The sequence below is a fragment of the Mustela erminea genome, chromosome 9, assembly GCF_009829155.1.
Source record: "Mustela erminea isolate mMusErm1 chromosome 9, mMusErm1.Pri, whole genome shotgun sequence".
NCBI lineage: Eukaryota > Metazoa > Chordata > Mammalia > Carnivora > Mustelidae > Mustela > Mustela erminea.
In genome coordinates, this window is record NC_045622.1 from 80,750,933 (window position 1) to 80,776,398 (window position 25,466).

A 25,466-nucleotide genomic window follows, 5' to 3' on the forward strand; every position below is an offset into this window, starting at 1 on the left:
AGGAGAGATTAAAAGCTTCCAGGACAAACAAAAACTGAAAGAATTTGCAAACACCAAACCAGCTCTACAGGAAATATTGAAAGGGGTCCTCTAAGCAAAGAGAGAGCCTACAAGTGGTAGATCAGAAAGGAACAGAGACCATATACAGTAACAGTCACCTTACAGGCAATACAATGGCACTAAATTCATATCTCTCAATAGTTACCCTGAATGTTAATGGGCTAAATGTCCCTGTCAAAAGACACAGGGTATCAGAATGGATAAAAAAACAAAACCCATCTATATGTTGCCTCCAAGAAACTCATTTTAAGCCCAAAGACACCTCCAGATTTAAAGTGAGGGGGTGGAAAAGAATTTACCATGCTAATGGACATCAGAAGAAAGCAGGAGTGGCAATCCTTATATCAGATCAATTAGATTTTAAGCCAAAGACTATAATAAGAGATGAGGAAGGACACTATATCATACTCAAAGGGTCTGTCCAACAAGAAGATTTAACAATTTTAAATATCTATGCCCCCAACGTGGGAGCAGCCAACTATATAAACCAATTAGTAACAAAATCAAAGAAACACATCAACAATAATACAATAATAGTAGGGGACTTTAACACTCCCCTCACTGAAATGGACAGATCATCCAAGCAAAAGATCAGCAAGGAAATAAAGGCCTTAAACGACACACTGGACCAGATGGACATCACAGATATATTCAGAACATTTCATCCCAAAGCAACAGAATACACATTCTTCTCTAGTGCACATGGAACATTCTCCAGAATAGATCACATCCTCCGTCCTAAATCAGGACTCAACCGGTATCAAAAGATTGGGATCATTCCCTGCATATTTTCAGACCACAATGCTCTAAAGCTAGAACTCAACCACAAAAGGAAGTTTGAAAAGAACCCAAATACATGGAGACTAAACAGCATCCTTCTAAAGAATGAATGGGTCAACCGGGAAATTAAAGAAGAATTGAAAAAAATCATGGAAACAAATGATAATGAAAATACAACGGTTCAAAATCTGTGGGACACAACAAAGGCAGTCCTGAGAGGAAAATATATAGAGGTACAAGCCTTTCGCAAGAAACAAGAAAGGTCTCAGGTACACAACCTAACCCTACACCTAAAGGAGCTGGAGAAAGAACAAGAAAGAAACCCTAAGCCCATCAGGAGAAGAGAAATCATAAAGATCAGAGCAGAAATCAATGAAATAGAAACCAAAAAAACAATAGAACAAATCAACAAAAGTAGGAGCTGGTTCTTTGAAAGAATTAATAAAATTGATAAACCCCTGGCCCAACTTATCAAAAAGAAAAGAGAAAGGACCCAAATAAATAAAATCATGAATGAAAGAGGAGAGATCACAACTAACACCAAAGAAATACAAACTGTTATAAGAACATACTATGAGCAACTCTACGCCAATAAATTTGACAATCTGGAAAAAATGGATGCATTCCTAGAAACATATAAACTACCACAACTGAACCAGGAAGAAATAGAAAGCCTGAACAGACCCATAACCAGTAAGGAGATTGAAACAGTCATTAAAAATCTCCAAACAAACAAAAGCCCAGGGCCAGACGGCTTCCCGGGGGAATTCTACCAAACATTTAAAGAAGAACTAATTCCTATTCTCCTGAAACTGTTCCAAAAAATAGAAATGGAAGGAAAACTTCCAAACTCATTTTATGAGGCCAGCATCACCTTGATCCCAAAACCAGACAAGGATCCCATCAAAAAAGAGAGCTATAGACCAATATCCTTGATGAACACAGATGCGAAAATACTCAACAAAATACTAGCCAATAGGATTCAACAGTACATTAAAAGGATTATTCACCACGACCAAGTGGGATTTATTTCAGGGCTGCAAGGTTGGTTCAACATCCGCAAATCAGTCAATGTGATACAATACATCAATAAAAGAAAGAACAAGAACCATATGATACTCTCAATAGATGCTGAAAAAGCATTTGACAAAGTACAGCATCCCTTCCTGATCAAAACTCTTCAAAGTGTAGGGATAGAGGGCACATACCTCAATATCATCAAAGCCATCTATGAAAAACCCACCGCAAATATCATTCTCAATGGAGAAAAACTGAAAGCTTTTCTGCTAAGGTCAGGAACACGGCAGGGATGTCCATTATCACCACTGCTATTCAACATAGTACTAGAGGTCCTAGCCTCAGCAATCAGACAACAAAAGGAAATTAAAGGCATCCAAATCGGCAAAGAAGAAGTCAAATTATCACTCTTTGCAGATGATATGATGCTATATGTGGAAAACCCAAAAGACTCCACTCCAAAACTGCTAGAACTTATACAGGAATTCAGTAAAGTGTCAGGATATAAAATCAATGCACAGAAATCAGTTGCATTTCTCTACACCAACAGCAAGACAGAAGAAAGAGAAATTAAGGAGTCAATCCCATTTACAATTGCACCCAAAACCATAAGATACCTAGGAATAAACCTAATCAAAGAGGCACAGAATCTATACTCAGAAAACTATAAAGTACTCATGAAAGAAATTGAGGAAGACACAAAGAAATGGAAAAATGTTCCATGCTCCTGGATTGGAAGAATAAATATTGTGAAAATGTCTATACTACCTAAAGCAATCTACACATTTAATGCAATTCCTATCAAAGTACCATCCATCTTTTTCAAAGAAATGGAACAAATAATTCTAAAATTTATATGGAACCAGAAAAGACCTCGAATAGCCAAAGGGATATTGAAAAAGAAAGCCAATGTTGGTGGCATCACAATTCCGGACTTCAAGCTCTATTACAAAGCTGTCATCATCAAGACAGCATGATACTGGCACAAATACAGACACATAGATCAATGGAACAGAATAGAGAGCCCAGAAATAGACCCTCAACTCTACAGTCAACTAATCTTTGACAAAGCAGGAAAGAATGTCCAATGGAAAAAAGACAGCCTCTTCAATAAATGGTGCTGGGAAAATTGGACAGCCACATGCAGAAAAATGAAATTGGACCATTTCCTTACATCACACACAAAAATAGACTCAAAATGGATGAAGGACCTCAATGTGCGAAAGGAATCCATCAAAATCCTTGAGGAGAACACAGGCAGCAACCTCTTTGACCTCAGCCACAGCAACATCTTCCTAGGAACAACGCCAAAGGCAAGGGAAGCAAGGGCAAAAATGAACTATTGGGATTTCATCAAGATCAAAAGCTTTTGCACAGCAAAGGAAACAGTTAACAAAATCAAAAGACAACTGACAGAATGGGAGAAGATATTTGCAAACGACATATCAGATAAAGGACTAGTGTCCAGAATCTATAAAGAACTTAGCAAACTCAACACCCAAAGAACAAATAATCCAATCAAGAAATGAGCAGAGGACATGAACAGACATTTCTGCAAAGAAGACATCCAGATGGCCAACAGACACATGAAAAAGTGCTCCATATCACTCGGCATCAGGGAAATACAAATCAAAACCACAATGAGATATCACCTCACACCAGTCAGAATGGCTAAAATCAACAAGTCAGGAAATGACAGATGCTGGCGAGGATGCGGAGAAAGGGGAACCCTCCTACACTGTTGGTGGGAATGCAAGCTGGTGCAGCCACTCTGGAAAACAGCCTGGAGGTTCCTCAAAATGTTGAAAATAGAACTGCCCTATGACCCAGCAATTGCACTATTGGGTATTTACCTTAAAGATACAAACGTAGTGATCCAAAGGGGCACGTGCACCCGAATGTTCATAGCAGCAATGTCCACAATAGCCAAACTATGGAAAGAACCTAGATGTCCATCAACAGATGAATGGATCAAGAAGATGTGGTATATATACACAATGGAATACTATGCAGCCATCAAAAGAAATGAAATCTTGCCATTTGCGACAACATGGATGGAACTAGAGCGTATCATGCTTAGTGAAATAAGTCAAGCAGAGAAAGACAACTATCATATGATCTCCCTGATATGAGGAAATGGTGATGCAACATGGGGGCTTAAGTGGGTAGGAGAAGAATCAATGAAACAAGATGGGATTGGGAGGGAGACAAACCATAAGTGACTCTTAATCTCACAAAACAAACTGAGGGTTGCTGGGGGGAGGGGGTTTGGGAGAAGGGGGTGGGATTATGGACATTGGGGAGGGTATGTGCTTTGGTGAGTGCTGTGAAGTGTGTAAACCTGGTGATTCACAGACCTGTACCCCTGGGGATAAAAATACATGTTTATAAAAAATAAAAAATTAAAAAAAAATAAAAATAAATGCTGACATATGTTAAAAAAAAAAAATAAATAATAATAATTAAAAAAAGAAAATATATATATAATATATATTAAAATAAATAAATAATTATATATATTTATATTTTTAAATATATAAATATATAAAAATATATATAAAATATATTTTCTTTTTTTGTGAATAGACCTGAGCCACCCACTTGATTTTGGGTGTATTTTGGTTTATTAATATAAACTACCTCCCAAGATTTTAAAGAAAGAAAGAAAACCTTATATATACAGAAAAATAAGGGTAAACATGATGAAGGGATGGAATATGACTGTACAGAAAAAAATTTTAAAAAATCTAGGAAAGGATTTGATAAGATAAGTTGCTCAGGAAAAGAAAGAAGAAGGAAAAAGAGGTGGAGGTAATGTGCTTAGGCTGGAGACTACAACAAAGCCCTGTATTAGATTTAGGGCATATTGTGATCTATTAGAATAAATTGTATTCCAAAATTAAAAAAACAAAAACAAAAACGAAAACAAATATCCTATATGTATACAAAAAATAAGGTTAACTACAATGAAGGATAAAATATGAATATAATAATGAAGGCTTAAAAAATTTTTTTAGAAAGGCATTAAGATAAACTAGTTAAAAATGTTAAAAGAGGAAAGGGGACAAATTTTAAAAATTAGAATAAGAAAAAAAAATTAAAAATTTAATTAACTTTGCGACTTTTCTCATAGGGAGAAAGCCATGAATTCCATGCATTGCTTTCGCCTCTCTCTGGAGTTCCTCTCTTCTCCTTGATCAGTGAGCTTGATCTTGGCTGGATGTTCTTGATGATCTTCTGGGGGAGCAGCCTGTTGCAGCGATTATGAAATGTCTTTCCTGAGGTGGAATTGCACCGCCCTTGCCAGAGGCCACGCTAAGAAATCTGCTCGAGTTCACTTTTGGGAGTTTTTGTTCCCTGAATGCTTTCCGTAGAGCTCTGGAGGATGGGAATGAAAATGACGGCCTCCCAATCTCCAGCCTGGAGGAGCTCGGGGCCCCACTCCTCAGTGCACCCTCAGAGAAAAGGGTCAATCCCTCCCGTCTCCCTGGTTTCTGGCCACGCTCTGTGCTCACCCACCCTGTGACTGAGCATTTCTGTCTCTGACGCACCGCCCCATTTGGAATCTCCAAACTCAGCAGATTCCTGCCTCCAGAGGAAGAAGGTGAGTCTCCCCAGATCTGCCACTTGTGGGATCCCTTGCTTAAAGAGCAATGGCCCGACTGTGCTGCAGATCATGGTTTAAGGTAATCCTGAACTGAGAGATTGCTCCTTGACTCTGTCTCTGTAGCTGGCTTCCCTGCTCCAATACCTGGCAGCTCTGCAACACTCAGATACCCCCAATCCTTCTGTGACCCTGTGGGACCTGAGACCATGCTGTCCCCGCGAGGGCTCCACCCCCGCTTAGCCTCTGGAGCATTGTCCTTCAGTGGAGCCAACTTCTAAAAGTTCTAATTTTGTGCTCCACTGCTCTGCCGCTTTCCGGGAGCCAGCCCCTCCCCCCTGCGGTTTATCTTCCTGGCGCTTCAGATTCACTTCTCCACATGTTCTACCTTTCAGAAAGTAGTCAATTTTCTGTTTCTAGAATTGCTGCTCTTCTTTTTGTCAGTCTGTTGGGTTTGTGGGTGTTCGGAATGGTTTGATAACTATCTAGCTGAACTCCTATGACCTGACATCATTTCAATCTGCTATTCCTCCACCATCTTGCCTCTTTCTGTTGAGGCTCTGGGAATGCAGGAGGAAAAATAGAAATGACCACCAGGCCACCATCTTCCAGGCCACCCCCCTCCCCTTCCTTAACCCTTGACTCTCCTGCCAAAAGGATGTATGCCGAGGTCCCTTCTCCATAAGTAACCTGATACCTATGCAGGAAACAGGAGTATCAGGACTCCCCCATTCCCTCCCATCACCAAATACCTTACCATGTATGGATGTGAACCCATGCCCTGCCTTATCCTGATGAAAGACCCTGCTGACTCCCTCCCAGCACGAACTTTCCCAGCTCCCTCCTCCTGAGTCTTGGAACCTTGCCTGAGAGTGCTGACCTCCTCCTGGCATGACTTTCCTGGCTCCCCTTCTCCTGAGCCCTGAAACTTCGCTGGAGAGTGCCTTTTTTTTTTTTTTTAAAGATTTCATTTATTCATTTCACAGAGAGAGAAAGGGAGGGAAGCAGGCCCCCCACTGAGCAGAAAGCTCAGAAAGATGCAGGGCTCGATCCCAGGACCCTGAGATCATGACCTAAGCTGAAGGCAGAGGCTTTAACCCACTGAGCTACCCAGGTGTCCCCAGAGAGTGCCTTTAATAAATCTTGCCTTGCGCTTAACTCGCCTGGTGTTGTGTTTACCTCGCCTATAAAACCTTACACTTTCCCTTGTCATAATTCATCTTAAACTGATTATTGCTATGTAAAATTATGCTCATTATTATCAGATCTCCAGATTCTTTAAAAAGTCCTCAGCAATTTAAATTTTAATATGGAGTTACCTGATTTCAAAATGTTAAGAACAGTCTAAGATTAAAAAAATATTATGCACTAAATAAAATAAATCTCTGGGCCCAACATGCCCCATAGAACAATAGTTTACAATCTCTTAAGGAGGTCTTCTGGTGGAGTCTAACCATTTTGCTGGCAAAACACTAAATTGAGAATAACCTGCTCATATTGTTAGTTAGGTAAGGTCCAAGTCTGTATGTGATCTCTGGTAAGAAGCAGAAAAGAACGATGTTGGTAAAGTCTGAATACTGAATTCAGATGATTGTCATCAAGATGTATAAATGTTTGTATACAATGGGGACATGTTTGTGAATACACATTTGATTTTCAGCCAATTCAAGTGTTTAAGGAGCCATGTAGCAATTTCATACTTGCAAGCTGCTGCCATGTAGCATGCATTAATTCTTTCTTTCTCTGGCCAGTGTGGCACTGTCATCATTCACTGGAGAACCTTCCTGGGGGGGGGGGGTTCAGTGCCCTCCAGTTCAGTTTGTGCTTACCAATCTAAGCAGTCTGACTTGTATTAATTACAGCAGAACAAATGGAAGGTCCATTTCCAGTTTCATTTAAAGCTAGTCACATCTATGTCTAGTAGAAGTAGTCAGATGGAAAGTTAGCTGACGTGACTTTTCCTGGAAAAGTGGCAGCTGAAGTTTTTAAAGGAGTTGGGAAGGAGTCTAACTTGGAACTTCTTACCTGGGGACTAAGTATGTTTTGGGGGAGTGCAGAACTATTACTTTTGTCAAATTCTCAAATAGGTCTTGCCACCTCTAACTTATCATCAAAACTTTCGACTTGGAAAATCATTACAAGAGTGTAGAAATGCCTCATTCGCAGCCATCTTTCCTAAAAAAGCATTGAAGGTAGAAAGTTTTGCTGACCTTTAAACATAAGCCAGGGTTTCCTGCTGCTTTTCTTTACCTGGAATGCTCTTTTGAGCCATTTCTGTCCTGCCAATTCCTTTCTTTAATAGCAAAAACAAAAACAAACTAATTTATAAAGCATTTTCCAGTTCCTTCACAGGATGTTTTTAACTCCTCTGAGTTCTGAGAACATTTTCTTTGTAGCTCTCTGATGTCATTACTGTTCTGTCTCTTATACATGTGTATGTATGTGTGTGTGCATGTGTGTGTTCATATTATATCATTTCTTTACAGAATAGTAAAGTCCATGAGGGTACCATGAGGTATCACAGGTGGTTGCCAGTACATGTTGAAGCTCAGTATTTGCCAACTTGAATTGAATTCTGCTGTCTGGTTGGCTCCATAAGTCATTTGGTGTGGTCAATGAAATATTGTAGATTCTGGGCTTACAAAAGAGTGACTGAGTAATGACAGTAGATTATGTATTTGTGAACTCTAAGGGCTTCTTTGAAGAGTCACTGGGAAGAAGAGAGTTACAGTCGACTGTAACTCTAACACCTAGAATAGAATCTGGTACATAGTAACTCCACAACAAATACTGGTTCTGTGAGTGACTGATTAGATGAATGTGCCCATAAGTTATCCTTGTTTTAGAATTTATTAACACTATCATTTGTACCCATGGCTTTGTTCTTTTCTAGCTACCTACCTCTCCATCCATCCAAAGAACATTAGTTTTTGCCCAGGTGATAGTCTGATTACAGAAATTGAATCCACTATAGAGTACCATGGCAGGGTCATATTTTCTTTTGGTGTGATGTTTCCACATCTCTATAAGGTAGTCTTATTGTTTAATCACTTCCTTTTATAATCCATCCTTTTATAATAGGCTCCCTCTCAATTCTTGCAAGTCCTTCTGGGTTTAAGTCTGAATAATCATCAGATTGTTGTTGATCTTGGGAAAAGCTGGCCTAAGAATGGGGTACCAAGACTTATTTCCTCTGCCAGCAGTTGGAATCCAGGGATAGCTGGGGAGAAGTTCAATCAGAAAAGCAAGGAGCACCATTAAGGGATAAGACTGAAGTACCTGTTTTTGGTCTGGCCAACAAATGGAGTAGTATTAGATCAAGATGGACATGATACAGTGATGTTAACCTACATACACATCTTAGAAATGTTGTACATAGAAGGGTCCTTTTCCATGTTATTGGTTTGCTGCTATGTACTAGCTTAATATCCTAGGTCCTCTTTTTTTTTTTTTTAAACCAACTAGTATTACCTTTTCACTGATAAAGACATTAAAATTCCTCTCTTTTACTTATTTTACAATTTCTACTCTTTCTTTGTATTGATAGCATCATAGAATTAAAATCAGGGCATGTCTGTTGCTTGTTAGTACCATAACTTTTCCGTATGTTCTAACGTTTGTGAAATGAAGAATAAATTTCTTGAAAGTGGAGATTTTCAGACTCTTGACTCTAAGCATAAACATAAGAAGTGTTCTGCTTTTACGAGAACCATGAGTGGCCTAACTTATTTGACTATATCATCTGTGATCTCTGGGTTCCATCATGGATCTCTGGGATCCACCTAATATAGTGCCAATGTGTAATTAATGTACGATGAGTGAAATCTTTCCAACTTTTCAGTAACTGGCCAGTCCTGGAATCAGTTTAAGACTAACCTGTCTTCCTCTTCTGCACTGAATCAATCCTTTATAATTTTCAAAGGGGCACCTGGGTGGCTCAGTTGGTTAAGTGAATGCCTTCAGCTCAGGTCATGCTCCTGGAGTCCCAGAGATTGTCTCCCTCTGGCTTTTCCCCATCTCATGCTGTCTTTCTCTCTCTTTCTCAGTCTCTCTCTGACTCTCTCTCTCTCTCTCTTAAATAAATGCAGAAATCTTTAAAATATATATATTAGGATAATAGCAAAGATTCCTAAAGGTCTTTTGGATAGTTCTTTTATGCACTTAAATGCTGGGGATATAATGATAAAAGAAACTTGGGAAGGAAAGCAGGAGACCTTGTTTCTGCTTTGGTGTGGGCCAAGTAATTTAGTATGCTAACTTGTGTGAGTTGTCCTACCCCTCTGGGCTTGTTTCTTTATTTGTAAAATGAGGGGCTCAGATTAGATACCCTAAGAGCTTTTCCATATTTCACACTCTGTGAACCTATTGCTGAGACACCCCCAACCTTATGTCTAAACATGGTGAATGGGAGCACATTATGGGGAGCTCATTGTATCTCAGGTGTTTTCCTCCATATTGAATTAAATCCCTCACTTGTCTTTGCCTCTGCCTCATACCTCCCACAACTTTATTTTAGATTGTAAAGTTTGCTGCCAGCTTTTTTTTTTTTTTTTCCTGTTCTTCTTGACCTAAAGTAGTAAAAGAGTTACCATGACAACGGAGTAATTTTCTTGGATGGCCACATTCAATTTGCTTAAGTAGATATTAGGAGTGCAACATGTTTCATTAGCTCCAGGGCCCTTGGGATGTAACACCAAAGTGCTTGGCAGACCAGAGCTTCAGGTTAAGCCCATTGAAACCTGGGTCTATTGACTGTGTAGAGATGACATTTTCTTTATAGGGTCTGTGTCTTAGTTGCTTAGACCTGGTAAGTACCAAAAGTAATTACTAAAGGAAATTGTAAGAAGATCTGCTACTTTAGCTAACAAAAAAAGAAATGGAAGAAAAACTTTAAGCACAGTGCTGGATAGCATAAATCAGAAAGTAAATATCCAAGATATTAAAAAATATGTTTTGTGTCTGTTTGTTTATTTTTCTTTTATATGAAAGAGGAAAACAGACCTTTATCTAAATTAAAGGTTAGATTCCCAAAGGCAGTATATTAAGTAGATGGAAATTTTATGCAACTGATATCCAACAGTAAGGAAATAAAATGAATTTGGTCGTTTGAGTAAAATACTAATTCTAATTAATAATCATAAGGGTGATACAGATACAAATATCTATCATAATAATAGTAGCAGTGAACATTTTTAAATGTTTTCAATGTGCCAATGTGTTCATGACAACCATATAAAATAATAATAATAATAATTATTATTATTATTATCTCTGTTTTACAGATAAGAGAAATGAAGATTTAGAGAGGGTAATAACCTGCCCAAAGTTATGGCTGTTAAGTAGGCAAGTTGAGTAGGAAATTTAAGGTGATCTCACTATCACCTCTTGCATTTAGTCATATTCAATACTTGCATAATATGAACATACCTTTTAACTTCCCAGACCTTTGAGGATGATGGAGTTAAAAAGCGAAGAAGGTTTTAAGATACCTTCTCCAAGGACTGTGTTAAGTGTGTGTATGTCTAGGTACTAATGTGGAAATGACAAGTTAGACAAGCAGATGTCTTCACTGTGTAACAACACCAGGATGATTTTATGGGACATATTGGAGTGTTTCTGGAGGGAGCCTAGCCATATGCCATAGACCTGTGGAGCTTTTTCAAAATTAAAGAGAGCCATGCAAGCCATCTATTGTTAAGATTTTAAGATAACCAGAAAATAGAACATATATCCATGTGCACCCTCACATCCACCATAAACACTTTCTATTCAATACATGATTATTCGTAGACACAAGGACCCAGAATGTATTCTTTCCAGACTTAAACTGTGGATTCTGTACTTATAGAAAATATTATCCATACATATAATAAGAAAACAAAGCAGATTCCACTGTTCAGATGGGAAATTTCTTAACATGGTAAGCCAGGGTGAGGTGATAACATCTAACTTTGGCTTATATTTGTATCAGGGTTGGAGACATCATATGGGGCATGAGAACATGGAATTGAATCAGGTGGAGCTGTGTCTGTACCCTGAGTGTACTGCTTATTAGCTGTAATATCTTAAGGGGGGATTTGATTTAAACATTCTCAATTCCCTCAGCAGTGAAATAGGGATAATTTCTTACTCACAAGGCAGCGAAGCAAGGTCTAGTGAGTTGTTGGTAGGGTGTGGTAGCATGGGATCTACCTATATGAAGACATGAAGCATGTCTTTGAAGAGACTGTAGGAGAGGGGCCAGACATGCTAACCTTGACTTAGTGTACTGGACATTGTAATTACCCTTGAAGGTCTGCTTCACTCCTCACCTATTACATGGTTACTCTGCAGATTGATTGGGCCCTGATTAGCAAAAGCCAGTCAGCATTCTTTCATCCCATTTGGCAAAGAATTTATGCTCAGGTATTAGCAATAACCATAGGTCTAAACCAATGAACATATGCCATTTACCTGACCAGGTTAGTCAAGTCAGAATATGGAATTATTTTATCTATAATTAGAGAAGAGATAGGGTCCCTGTCTTATTTTGAAAGATATAGTGTACAGGTACAAGTTCTGAGGCCACTATAGCCACAAGAGAAGATGTTTGGATATAGCTATCAAATGTAGGAAGGAAGAGACAAGTGAATTTTAAGAAATAGAGCCAGATCCCTGATCAAGCCATTCCTAAACCCCGTCCTACTTTTTTTCACTTAAATGAGACAAGAAGTTCCTTCTGCCATTTAAATATGGTTGATTTGGATTTGAATTTGTTATTACTTACAACTGAAGGCATGATAAAATACACACACTTACAGTTTTAATTGCTGGAGGACAGAAATGATGATGAGTTTAGAGTGAGCTTGTGTTTTGAACTTGTTCCTGGTAAAAACATCAACCACTCCATCCCCTTCCCCCACTCCATCCTTCCTAACCACCCGCCCCCAAACTTTGGACACATGTTTGATGCATAGGCTGAGATAGTTTTGTAATTAGAAGTTAAGCAAGAATTTTACCACACTCTGGCACACATTAGTTTCAAGCTATATTGCTTTAGGGCCCTCTAATGGACATTAACACAAAGAAGGCACCAGGCCTTTTACTTTTACAACTTTGGCCATAGAAGACAGTAATACCTTTGTGTGTGGCACATGGTTGCTCTTTTCCTTAACCAGGTTATCTATGACAACTTGCTACAAAGTTTATAAGACATCATCTTTCTCCTTGAGGAACCCGTGCTTTAATAGAGGAGATACACACAAAAATAAGTAATTTCAATAAAATGGTAATTCTCTTGAGGATACCATTCACAGGTGCCTAATTCCACATCAAGGAGTGGTCTGGGATGCTAAGAATGACTTCCTAGATGTGATGGCACCTGAGTTCTATATTGACAGGTGGGGTTAGGTACAAACAAAAGAATGAGTAAGAGGAGAATTAAAATATCATAGGAAAACCCATAGAGGCCTAAAGTAGCACAGTCATTTGGAGGAAATTAAAGTTTCTGAAACTGTTTAACCTAAGGTTTAAGAGGCAAAATATTAGGACTTGTATCTGGAACAGTGGCAAGGGGCAGATTGTAGTGGTCCATGTAGACCATGTTGAAGACCTAGGATTCTGTTATTTTGGTGATGGGGAGACATTGGAGCTTTTCATTCTACATTGCCATTTCTTTTTACTAATGGGCTAAAACTGCATTCAGAATAGAGGCTGCTGACTTGTTATAAAAACTATAGTGTAAGGAGAAGCATGGAAGATGATGCATATCTCACTAAAGACATAAGCCAAGATCAAAAACCTAGAGCCCCTAATAAGCCCTTGATCAATAGCAGCATCCTTAGTTTGGCCATGGCTCAGCTAAGGAGTGGAGAGAACCCTTAGTTCCACAGGTTTTTTTTTTTTTTTTCTTTGAGATTATGAAAGGTGGGGTTGTATTTTCAGAATCCTAGCTCCTGCTTCCATATTATATATCCTGATTTTTGCCCTCAAACATAGTTTTCTTTATTGTTCTGGGCCTTGTTTTAACTCCAAAGAATTAAAAGGCAACATTTTGTTTGTGGGAAGAGGTAGGGGTATACCTGGCATCCTGGATTAGTAATTTTTCTTATCTGTTTGCCTTTATAAATAATTTTGCTTTTGGTCCAGTCTTGCCAGATGAGGAAAGGCACTTTGAGCTTTTAGAGGACAAGGGACTCCTTTCCCTTTTTAGCAACTTCTCTTGTTTATATCAATACCTCATTCCTATGTTTCACTCCTTTCCTGCCACTCTTTCCATTCTCAGCTGTCATTACCACCTTTTTTAGCAATAAATAAGGAATGAAAGGCAAAACACAATAGCCTGCCACGGTTGCTGACAAGGATAAGTCTGTGGGAAACTTTTTTAGAAACCTCAGAGAAGAGACTCTACTGGTGTCTCAGCCCACAGGTTTCAGCTGCAGTGGGAACAATGACTCTTCTGCCTACCTCCAAAGGACAAGATGAGACATGGGGCTTGTTTTTCCTTTCTTTTCCAAGCTTCAAACTTGAGCAAACAATCTTTACTTAACCCATATGGAAAACTTGCAAACACAAACACATTCTTCTTCTCCTATTAGTGCTGGGATGAAAAGCAAATTTCAAATTAGTTAATGTTCATGTCGTTAAGTGGTTCCCTATTGACTGGGAATACGTAGGTGGGGGAGTGGATTTGGAGGGGGGCTTTTGCGGTCTGGCCAAAGGCAGAATGAAAGCCCGAGTCACTCAAATTGCAAGAGAAAGTTTAGGGGGAAAAAAGCACAAAGAAATCATGCAGGTAGTACAGAGCCTTGCCTATGTTATATGTTGGAGTTCCCACTCCAACATATCATATGGTATATTTGGGTGGCACTGTGAAAAATGGAGACAGACTTTTGAGGAGGGACCATCATGTTCCTTGTCATGGTCCATGAATATTTATGGAACAGCCCTTTATAGGGGTGCTTGGCGCCACCACACAGTTTTATTGTTTGGCAGATTGAAAACTAGTTCCATGCTCACCCTTGGTCCTCTGAAAAGAATGTCTGGGCTTCCAAAAATGAGGTGGCCACATCATTCCTGTTGGAAGACATGACCCTCTTTTTCCATCGTGAGAATGTCTATGCATGCAATTTGGGAAGCAAACCAATTAGGAACTGAACAGTCCTTATATCAAGAATCTTGGGGAAGTATCAGCTAGTTTAGCAATTTCATCCTCATACCTATAGTGAAGTATTTGAGGAAAATTCAGGATGACACTATCCTGGTGAATAAGAGAAACAAACAAAAAAATCAAATATTTTGAACAAGTTCAAAATTGGTTTAGAGGTTATAAATCAGAGGAAGCTTTGATTTAGAGCAATATCCAGCAGTCAAGAGAGTTTGATTTAATCCCAGAAGGGCTCCTTCTCTAATAAATCGCCACATTCACCCTGAAATATCACTGTTATGTCATAGATGTCAGAGTGGTTTTAACTATGGGCCCATAGTGTTCATGGATGGACATCAGGAAGGTACATAACTGGGTATTTTGTCTTTAGAGAAAGAGAGAAGAGTGAGCAAGTGGGGTAGGGGAATAGAGGGGAGAGGCAGAGGGAGATGGAAAGCGAATCTTAAGCAGGATCTACTCCAAGCCCCGTGCAGAGCCTGTAGCAGAACTCAATCTCACAACCCTGGGATCACAGCCTGAGCTGAAATCAAGGGCTGGTCACTTAACTAACTGAACCACCCAGTCACCCCATAACTGGGTATTTAAACTTGCTAAAATTCTAGGCAAATTTCATGTATGTGTCTGTGTTCATGTGTGAATACTTTGTGCTCGTGTGTGTATGTGTGTGTGTACTTTTCTCAGAAGATTTATTGCTTTCATCAGATTTCAAAGGGATTTGTCAGACTTAAGTATTAACAATGAAAGTTAGAGTGTTGAAGTAGAAAAAGACTTCAGAAATACCTGGCCCTGAGCATTTCAGTGTGCTTTGCTGTGCTCAAATTTTCATGTTCACGAGATTTACCTGAGATGCTTGTTTAAATATTGCTGAGCCCTACTTCTAACCAGACAGACTAATTTAGTAGATGGTAGAGGCGGGGCCCAGAGTTCTGCTTCTTTTTTTTTTTTGGTCTAAAAAAAATTATTGGAGGTTTTTTTGTTTGTTTATTTTTAATTTATTTATTAATTACAGTATAATTGACACACAATGTTACAGTAGTTTCAGGTGTACAACATAGTGATTCTACAAGTTTGTACATTATGCCTTGTTTACCACAAGTGTAGCTAGCTTCTGTCATTATACAACACTATTACAATACTCTTGTAGAGTTCTGTTTTTTAAAAATACTAATTCCAGCATAGTGAACATACAGTGTTATATTAGTTTTAGGTGTACAATACAGTGATTCTGCACTTCCATATATTACTCAGTGTTCATGGAGTTAATTGTAGGCTTCATCCTCTTCACCTGTTTCATCCATTGCCCCACTCACCTCCTCCCTGTAGAGTTCTGCTTTTTAATAACTTCAGGTATCATGAGCTGAATGCATGGGCCAAAGATCATACTCTGAATGCCAGGTGAATTTAAAAGATATAGGGAAGTGTAATGGTCAGGTGCACAGGATTGGTAGAAGTCACATTTCCTTCAAGCCAAAGAAGCTCTTTTTCTGCTTGGCATATTGAACTTCGTGTAAGATTTCATTTGAACGAATACTGAAAAACAGCATGGAAGTCACCAACGAAATGCAACACCCTCCTATTGCAGAAGAGGAAACAGACTCAGAGAGATAAAGTGGTGACGCCAAAGTCACAATAGCCAATGTCACAATGGCATGATTAAAACCAGAACCTAAACTCCCCGATTCCTTGTCTAGGCCTTTCCATCATGGCCGATTCTCTTAAAAGTCACAAACTGGAGTTAAACACCAAACGGTTTTTAGCATATTATCTGGAAAGGGAAATAGGAAGCATTTAAGCTTTCTCATCCAAACAGATAAGGAAGTCTTCTGGCCTTGGAATGTTTAAAGTAGGAGAGAATTGAGTGATCAGGAGGTCTGAGTGAAGGCCAGGGAGAGCAAGAGAGTGATAAGAGTTATAAAGGCACCTGGGGCCCACATGACTGAAAATAGCTTCATTGTGTCTACTGCCAGACTTGCCATCCAAGAGACATTGCCTTCACAATGGTCCCAAGAAAATAATTTAGTGGTAGGCCACCCTGTGAGTTCTTTTATTCATCTGTATAGATGAGCGTTTTCTTTGGTTTAAGCATTATCTGGTAATTAATGGCTTCAAGGTGATTCTTCAAACTTGACTTAAGAATTTCCAACATCGTATAAAATTTCAATTCAGTTTATTATTGGGGAGGAGTAACACTTAGCATTCTTCATGGAGTTTAGAATTGTATTCATTTAGGAAGGTGAACTTCAAAAGTTTTCAAAGCTTAGTCAAGGTACATTTGGGTGGTAATATCAATTAACCAGGCTAACAGGAGTTGTAAAACCAGTCTGAAAATGTTTTCCGACCTCTCTCATGATTTCTGAAGCTGCCGCCTCTGATTTATAAAAACAGTTTCTTTTCTTTGTTCTCAGTTTCCATTTTGGGTTCTGGCCAGTATTGAGAACTAGGAATTTCAAAGCTGGTTTACAAAATGATCAAAAACCTTTTTTTAAAAAAAATGTCAGATGTTATTAACATGGAACATGCAGTAAAGTGCTATTTATCCAGGATGCAAATAATCAACCTCGTAAAATAAAACCAGAGTTACATTTTATACACTTTTGTACAATAACTATTGACATTCAGAATCCTGAGGCCCTGCAGATTCTTGATTTACCTAACTTATCAAAGAAAGACTCCACTGAAATCAGTCACTGTTCAGTGCTAAGTACATCTTACCATCTTTTATTGTATCATGAAGGTCTCAACATGGAGGTCTCAGCATAGACATGTCCAGCTAATTCTGACATGTCAATGCCTGTCCCCAAGCCTGGGGGCATGTACCCACTGGTGTTCTAGCTGGGAAAAAAGAAGGCCCAAATAACACTGTACCAGATGCAAAAGAATTTCCACCCTGATGGGAGAGAGTTGGGGGTACAGGTTTGTGAGGTGGATAAGTATATTAAAGAAGACTGTTGGCTTTATCTTGAAGCAGCCATATGAAGTAGGCGTGCCAGAGGTTTATGAAGATAGGGCAACATGCTGGGTATCTGATGTTTGCGGACCCTCCAGATTGACTCTCTATCCTTTTCCATCCTTCTCTGAATGCCAGAGAGGATCTTGGACTCTCTTGAACTCTGGTTTCTGGTTGGGTTTGGTTGGACCCATTAGCAGGAGACAAAGAGTAAAATGAGGTCATTACTTTGATATTGTCACTCCAGTTTCCTTCAAATCCTCAGACTTGGTGTTTCTCTCCGTTGATTGTCCTCCACCCACATCTCTATCTTCCCAGGTTCGTAAGTGGCAGTCCCATCTTGTCTCTTCAAGCCTGGGGTTGGTGATGGTGATCCTCTGTCAGTTACTTTGGGATAGTGCACTACCCCATGTGGTTTTTCCATATGTTCTATATTTTCCACAACTTGGCCAAGAATCCTTTTTTAATTTTTTTTAAACGATTTATTTATTTATTTTAGAAAGAGAGAAAGAGCATGAGTGGGGGGGCAGAGGGAGAGGGAAAGAATCTCAAGCAGGCTTTACACTGAGCACCAAGCAATCAAGAATCTTTTTATTTGGATACCTTTTATTTCTCTTTGTTGTTTGATTGCTGTTGCTAGGACATCTAATACTATGTTGAACAAGAGTGGTAAGAGTGGGCATCCTTGTCATATTCCTGATCTCAAAGGGCAGGATGCAAGCTTTTTCCCATTGAGGATGATATTTGCTGTGGGTCTTTCATAGATAGATTTGATGAAGTTCAGGAATGTTCCCTCTATCCCTATAATTTGAAGCGTTTTAATCAGGAATGGATGCTGGATTTTGTCAAATGCTTTTTCTGCATCAATTGAGAGAACCATGTGGTTCTTCTCTCTTTTCTTATTAATTTGTTCTATCACATTGATTGATTTGCGAATGTTGAACCATCCTTGTAGCCCAGGGATGAATCCCACCTGGTCATGGTGGATAATCTTTTTAATGTGCTGTTGGATCCTGTTTGCTAGGATCTTGTTGAGAATCTTAGCATCCATATTCATCAGTGATATTGGTCTGAAATTCTACTTTTTGGTAGGGTCTTTGCCTGGTTTGGGGGTCAGGGTAATGCTGGCTTCATAGAAAGAGTCTGGAAATTTTCCTTCTGCTTCAATTTTTTGAAACAGATTCGGGAGAATAGGTGTTATTTCTTCTTTGAAAGTTTGGTAGAATTCCCCAGGGAATCTGTGAGGTCCTGGACTCTTGTTTTTTGGGAGGTTTTTGATCACTGCTTCAATCTCGTTACTAGATATCAGTCTATTTAGGTTGTCAGTTTCTTCCTGGTTTAATTTTGGGAGTTTATAGTTTTCCAGGAATGCATCCATTTCATCTAGGTTGTTTAGCTTATTGGCATATAACTGTTGATAATAACTTCTGATGATTGCTTCTACTTCCTTGGTGTTCGTTGTGATATCTCCCTTTTCATTCATAATTTTATTAATTTGGGCTTTTTCTCTTTTCTTTTGGATTAGTGTGGCCAATAATTTATCAATCTTATTGATTCTTTCAAAAAACAAGCTTCTAGTTTCATTGATACATTCTACTGTATCTCTGGTTTCTGCCTCATTGATCTCAGCTCTAATCTTGATTATTTCCCTTCTTATGTGTGGAGTTGGTTTGATTTGTTGTTGATTCTCCAGTTCTTTAAGGTGTAGAGACAGCTGCTGTGTTCTGGATTTTTCAATTTTTTTGAGAGAGGCTTGGATGGCTGTGTATTTCCCCCTTAGGACCACCTTTGCTGTACCCATAGGTTTTAGATCAAAGTGTCTTCATTGTCATTGGTTTCCATGAATTGTTTCAGTTCTTCTTTGATCTCCTGGTTGATCCAAGCATTCTTAAGCAAGGTGGTCTTTAGCTTCCAGGTGTTTGAGTTCCTTCTGAACTTTTCCTTGTGATTGAGCTCCAGTTTCAAAGCACTGTGATCTGAGAGCATGCAGGGAATAATTTCAGTCTTTTGGTATCAGTTGAGTCCTGATTTGTGACCCAATATGTGGTCTATTCTTGAGAGGGTTCCATGTGCACTTGAGAAGAATGAGTATTCTGTTGTTTTAGGGTGGAATGTTCTGTATATATCTATGAGGTCCATCTGGTCCAATGTGTCATTCAATGTTCTTGTTTCTTTATTGATTTTCTGCTTAGATGATCTATTTCTGAGAGAGGCATGTTAAGATCTCCTACTATTAATGTATTCCTATCAATATGACTCTTTATCTTGATTAACAGTATTCTTATGTAATTGGCTTCTCCCATATTGGGGGCATAGATATTTACAATTGTTAGATCATCTTGGTGGATAGTCCATTTAAGAATTATGTAGTGTCCTTCTTTATCTCTGTCAATGTACAGAAATCAGTGGCTTTATTATACACTAACAATGAAAATACAGGAAGGGAAATTAGAGAATCGATTCCATTTACTATAGCACCAAGAACCATAGGATACCTGTGAATAAACCTAACCAAAGAGGTAAAGGATCTGTACTTGAGGAACTACAGAACACTCATGAAAGAAATTGAAGACACAAAAAGATGGAAGACCATTCCACGCTCTTGGATTGGAAGAATAAACATTGTTAAAATGTCTATATTGCCTAGAGCAATCTATACTTTTAATGCCATTCTGATCAAAATTTCACCAGTATTCTTCAAAGAGCTGGAGCAAATAATCCTAAAATTTGTATGGAATCAGAAGAGACCCCGAATCGTTATAAAACTGGGGGCATCACGTTAGCTGATTTCAAGCTTTACTACAAAGCTGTGATCACCAAGACAGCATAGTACTGGCATAAAAACAGACACATAGACCAGTGGAACAGAGTAGAGAGCCCAGATATGGACCCTCAACTCTATGGTCAAATAATCTTCAACAAAACAAGAAAAAATATACAGTGGAAAAAAGACAGTCTCTTCAATAAATGGTTCTGGGAAAACTGGACAGCTATATGTAGAAGAATGAAACTTGACCATTCTCTTACACCGTATACAAAGATAAACTCAAAATGGATAAAAGACCTCAACGTGAGACAGGAATCCAACAGAATTTTAGAGGAGAACATAGGCAGTAATCTCTTCGATATCAGGCCACAGCAACTTCTTTCAAGCTATGTCTCCAAAGGCAAAGGAAACAAAAGCAAAAATAAACTTTTGGGACTTCATCAAAATCAAAAGCTTCTGCACAGCAAAGGAAATAGTCAAGAGAACAAAGAGGCAACCCACGGAATGGGAGAAGATATTTGCAAATGACAGTACAGACAAAAGGTTGATATCCAGGATCTATAATGAACTCCTCAAACTCAACACACACAAAACAGACAGTCACATCCAAAAATGGGCAGAAGATATGAACAGACACTTCTCCAATGAAGACATACAAATGGCTAACAGACACATGAAAAAATGTTCATCATCACTAGCCGTCAGGGAGATTCAAATTAAAACCACATTGAGATATCATCTTACACCAGTTAGAATGGCCAAAATTAGCAAGACAGTAAACAACATGTGTTGGAGGGGATGTGGAGAATGGGGAACCCTCTTACACTGTTGGTGGGAATGCAAGTTGGTGCAGCCTCTTTGGAGAACAGTGTGGAGATTCCTCAAGAAATTAAAAATAGAACTTTCCTATGACCCTGCAATTGTACTCCTGGGTACTTATCCCAAAGATACAGATGTAGCGAAAAGAAGGGCCATCTGTACCCCAATGTTTATAGCAGCAATGACCATGGTCGCCAAACTGTGGAAAGAACCAAGATGCTCTTCAACGGATGAATGGATAAGGAAGATGTGGTCCATATACACTATGGAGTATTATGCCTCCATCAGAAAGGACGAATACCCAACTTTTGTAGCAACATGGACGGGACTGGAAGAGATTATGCTGAGTGAAATCAGTCAAGCAGAGAGAGTCAATTATCATATGGTTTCACTTATTTGTGGAGCATAACAAATAGCATGGAGGACATGGGGAGTTAGAGAGAAGGGAGTTGGCAGAAATTGGAAGGTGAGGTGAACCATGAGAGACTATGGACTCTGAAAAACAATTTGAGGGGTTTCAAGTGGCAGGGGGGTGGGAGGTTGGGGGAACCAGGTGGTGGGTATAATAGAGGGCACGGATTGCATGAAGCACTGGGTATGGTGCAAAAATAATGAATACTGTTATGCTGAAAATAAATAAAAAATCAATTAAAAAAAGAATCTTTTTATTAAAATTGCTTATTTTTTCCAAGTTTGAGGGGTGCCTGGGTGGCTTAGTCATCAAATGTCTGCCTTCAGCTTGGATCATGATCCCTGGTCCTGGGATCAAGCCTGCATTGGGCTCCCTACTCAGCCAGAGGTCTGCTTCTCCCTCTCCTACTCCCCATGCTTGTATTCCCCCTTTCTCTTTGTGTGTGTGTGTCTCTCTCTCTGTCAAATAAATGAATAAATAAAATCTTTAATATATATATATTTTTTTAGTTTGGGTGTATCATCTGTTTCCTGATGGGATCCTGACTGACAGGTATGTAATAATGAGCCAGTAAAATGAACTTGTATCATTAATATTTTGATAAGATACTGAGAGCATACAAGGCAAGGAAGCTCTGGGTCTTAATATATACAGGAATATCTGGGGATGTATAGGGTTTGGAATTAATATTAACACATAACACATAATTTCTCTGAATCTAGCTATCCCAGGTTACTGTCACTATCTAGTTCTGGTCTTTTTAGATAAACCAGTTTGTTCAAATAAAGTCCCCCTAGTGATAGATTTCAGATCCTTTTGACAAAAGAAGTTTTCAGAACTCATTTATACCATCTTCCACTTGCCTACTTCACTCAGATCCTAATTTTTCAGATTCCTTAGTTTCCTCAATTTCTTCTGATTTGCCATTAGAGTGCAGTTTTTTTTAAATTTAATTTTATTTTTAAAATTAAAATTTTAATTTTAATTAAATGTTCCAAGATTCATTGTTTATGTACCACACCCAGTGCTCCATGCAATACATGCCCTCCTTAATACCCACTACCATGTTCACCCATCCCCCTACCCCCTCCCCTCTAAAACCCTCAATTTGTGTCTCAGAGTCCACAGTCTCTCATGGTTCATCTCCCCCTCTGATTTCCCCCAATTCACTTTTCTTTTCCTTCTCCTAATGTCCAACATGTTATTCCTTATGCTCCACATGTAAGTGAAACCATATGATAATTGACTTTCTCTGCTTGACTTATTTCACTTAGCATAATCTCCTCCAGTCCCATCCATGCTGATACAAAAGTTGGGTATTTATCCTTTTTGATGGCTGAGTTTTGATGGCCTGCACCAACGTCCATTCCTACCAACAGTGTAAGAGGGTTCCCTTTCTCCACATCCTCTTTAACCTTTGTTGTTTCGTGTCTTGTTAATTTTTGCCATTCTGACTAGTGAAAGGTGGTATCTCAATATGGTTCTGATTTGAATTTCCCTGATGGCTAATGATGATGAACATCAAAATCCTGGAGGACATAGGCAGTAACCTCTTTGACATTGGCTACTGTGCAGTTCTTATTACTAGTTTACATTTTGATTAAATACTATTTGGACTGATGTCCTGACTTTGACCTTGGCACCTTTCTAGGACACAATAACAGCTATTAATTGTTCATGTTTTTTGAACTCTTGCTATGGCCAGATATTTTGATAAATGCTTTATATGCTTGATTTCATTTAATTCACACCAACATTATAATGTAGTTTTATTATTATTATCCCCATTTACAGATGAGGAAGCTAAGACTTGAATGGTCATAGGACTCATACGTGGCAGAGCTAGAGGTTAAAGTCAGGTCAGCCCATGCTGGTAAACACTATGTGATATTTACCACTGGACTTTCCATATTGTTACAACAGGAGGAAAAAAGTGCAAGCCCTATATTTTTAGCTGGCTAAATTTTTCTCTAAGGAGACACCCTCAAAGACTTCTACACAATCACAACATACTGAAAGTAATCAGAAATGTGGGAATGTAGATAAAGGTGATATTTGGTGGGGGATCACATCAGGATTTCCCTTACTTTAGCCATATGAGAAAAATGATTTGTGATAAACCCCTATATTTTAGCAGATAAGTATTGAGATATTCATGTATTCATTCATTTCTTTAATTAACATACTTAAAAAATCTTTTATTATGGGCAGAATACAAGGGATAAAAAGATGTAAATGATACAGCATTTGCCCTCAAGGGGCTTAAAACCAAGTGAAATAAATAAATGTGGGAATATATAAGTGAAATCTAATTCCCACAGATTTAAAGACCTCTTTTTACTTCAGACATGAATACAAGTCCATGCAAACTCTTTGAAAGTAGGTATTCATGTAATATATAGGGATGATCCTATTACCTAGAATGAAGTCTGGAATCAATATACGTACATGAACAGTGTATTGGGCTCTCCAGAAAAATAAAATGTACATCTATATCTACTCTATATCTGTATATTTATTCTATATATCTATATCTGAATCTGTATTTAGAAAAAGATTTATCTTAAGTAATTGGCGCACATGTTTATGGACACTGGTCAGTCCAAAATATGCAGGCTGTGCTGGCAGGCTGAAGACCCAAAGAGGCAAGGAGTTCAAGTCTTAAGGCTGTCTGTTGCAGAATTCCCTCTTGCTCAGGAGTAATCAGTCTTTAGTTTTTGTTTGTTTGTTTTTTAATTTTTATTTATTTATTTATTTTTAATTTCTTTTCAGTGTTCCAGAATTCATTGTTTATGGAGCACCCAGTGCTCCATCCAATACGTGCCCTCCATAATACCCACCACCAGGCTCACCCAACCTCCTACCTCCCTTCCCTCAAAAACCCTGTTTGTTTCTCAGAGTCCACAGTCTCTCATAGTTCATCTCTGCCTGATTATATGAAGCCTACCCACATTATGGAGAGCATTCTGCCCACCATAAAGTCCATCATGTTCCAACACCATCATGTTCCACACATGAGTGAAACCAATTGTCTTACTCTGCTTGACTTATCTCACTTAGCTTAATTCCCTCCAGTTTCAACCATGTCGATGAAAATGGTGGAAGAGAAAACTGAACAGGAAGAAATCAGAGAGGGAGACAAACCATGAGAGACTCTGGACTCTAGGAACCAAACCAAGGGTTACAGAAGGAAGTAGGGTGGGGGGACGGAGTAATCAGGTGATGTGTATTAAGGAGGGCAAGTGTTGTAATGAGCACTGGGTGTTATATGCAACTAATGAATCACTGAGCACTACATAAAAAAACTAATGATGTACTATGTGCTGGCTAACTGAACATAAAAAAGGAACAAACAAACAACATCATGGAACTATCCAGAATCATGTGTGATCACATATCTAGGCACTGTGACCCAGCCAAGGTGATACATAAAATTAACTATCACAATTAGGCAGAAGGTGCCTCAGGAACCAATACAATTAGTAAGAGGTAGGCTCTGAAGACTACATAACCCCTTTCCCCCTCACTATAGTTGAGGAGAGCAGAACCAGCTTAAGTACTCTAATAAGCCGGGTAAGCATGAGATAATGAATTCAGGAGAGAAAACTCTACGCTACTGCACTGAATTCTAATTTTTGCTTGCTAACATCCCCATCCTCACCCTCCATCATTAGGATATTCCTCTGTTCTCTAGGTCAGCCAGTCATTATCTCTTGTTAACCAATGCCTGGATCTGTGTCTGGCAGAATAATATGCTATTATAAAGATTTAGTAGGTCATATCCAAATCAAGGATCATATATATCATTAATTCATTCATCCATTTATTAATTCATTTATTCATCCATTTAGTAAGTCTTTATTAAGAAGGTACTCAATGCCAAAAATTCTTCTAGATGTTGGGAACTGAGCAAGC

At 38.7% G+C, this 25,466-nt stretch overlaps 2 long non-coding RNA genes across 2 annotated transcripts in view; one reads left to right on the forward strand and one right to left on the reverse strand.

Annotated features, from left to right (window-relative positions):
• The window catches only part of LOC116598132, a 36,323-nt gene extending 25,008 nt beyond the window's left edge, over positions 1 to 11,315 (forward strand). Inside the window, exon 3 of the long non-coding RNA XR_004288964.1 lies at positions 10,744 to 11,315. This is a non-coding gene — a long non-coding RNA (uncharacterized LOC116598132). The remainder of the gene's footprint in view (positions 1 to 10,743) is intronic.
• On the reverse strand, positions 3,879 to 24,653 carry LOC116598133. The gene is made up of 3 exons (XR_004288965.1): positions 24,577 to 24,653; positions 5,670 to 5,673; positions 3,879 to 3,889 (listed from the first exon to the last, which is right to left on the reverse strand). It is a non-coding gene; the product is annotated as an uncharacterized LOC116598133 (long non-coding RNA).
• Positions 24,654 to 25,466: the final 813 nt, after the last annotated feature.